Here is a 1,235-nt window from a genome sequence, read left to right on the forward strand (position 1 = left end):
TGTTGCATCGCATTCTGATTGTTGCTCTAGCTGAAATTAGGATGATTCCAGTTGTAAGGATGATAAATGTCTGGAACTGGTTGCTGCGATCTCTGAAAGTTGCTGACAAACTGAGCTGATTCACTAGATATAACGCATTGCTCTGTCGCATGCAAACCTGCACAAAGCTCACAAACTCTCATCCTCTGATGAACTCCATAGTTAGCCAACGAATCGATCTTCATAGACAATGCCTTTAGTTGAGCAGTGATAGCTTGTAGCTGTATCCACTTCAAGAATTCCTGCTACCTTGCTCTATGGCAATCTCTGGGTTGGATACTGATATTCATTAGCAGTCATCAATTCAATTAGATCATAAGCTTCATCGTAGCTCTTTGCCCATAATGTTCCACCTGATGCTGCGTCGAGCATGGGTCTTGACTGTGCTCCCAACCCGTTATAGAAGTAATTGATGATCATCCAATCAGGCATTCCATGATGAGGACACTTCCTAAGCATCTCCTTGTAGCGCTCCCAAGCTTTATATAAAGATTCTCCTGATTGTTGTGCAAATTGGGTAAGAGCATTCCTGATTGCAGCTGTCTTTACCAGAGGGAATAATTTAGTGAGAAACTTTTGAGCAAGATCTTCCCAAGTAGTAATCGAACCAGCTGGTGGAGAGTGTGACCATCTCTTAGCCTTGTCCCTCAGAGAGAATGGGAATAGTCTTAGCTTCACAGCATCTTAGAAACACCGTTGAACTTGAAGGTGTCACAGATCTCAATAAAATCCCTAATGTGCATATTGGGAGCTTACGTTGGAGAACCCCCAAACTGGATTGAATTCAGCACCCATTGAATTATGTCAGGCTTGATCTCAAAGGTATTAGCTGTGATAGCTGGCCTGAAAATGCTATATTGAATGTCATTGATCTTGGGTTGAGAAAAATCTAACAAGGCTTTCGTTCATACTGCTGGATCTCCCATTGTAATGAGTACCTGAAACACAACAAGTAAACCGTGAACGAAAAAGAGTCCGAGTCAATGAACTTTAACGACCACTGATGAAAAGCACATAAACTAAATAATTAACAACACCGAGTCCCCGGTAGCGGCGCCAAAAACTTGTTAGGGCGAAAAAACATGCGCTAAATTACACGCAAGTATACACGTTCGCAAGTAGTATAAGATATAAATCAGATTCGTTCCCACAGAGACTAGTTTAGGTTAAGTTCAATTTATGCACCTATGCAACAA

At 41.6% G+C, this 1,235-nt stretch overlaps 1 non-coding gene across 1 annotated transcript; it reads left to right on the top strand.

The window, feature by feature from the left end:
* Positions 1 to 469: 469 nt before the first annotated feature.
* LOC141716420 (small nucleolar RNA R71) lies at positions 470 to 576 on the top strand. Its single transcript, XR_012573131.1, has one exon. It is a non-coding gene; the product is annotated as a small nucleolar RNA R71 (small nucleolar RNA).
* The last annotated feature ends 659 nt before the right edge of the window (positions 577 to 1,235 follow it).

Source organism: Apium graveolens, chromosome 3 (genome assembly GCF_009905375.1).
Source record: "Apium graveolens cultivar Ventura chromosome 3, ASM990537v1, whole genome shotgun sequence".
Taxonomy (NCBI): Eukaryota; Viridiplantae; Streptophyta; class Magnoliopsida; order Apiales; family Apiaceae; genus Apium; species Apium graveolens.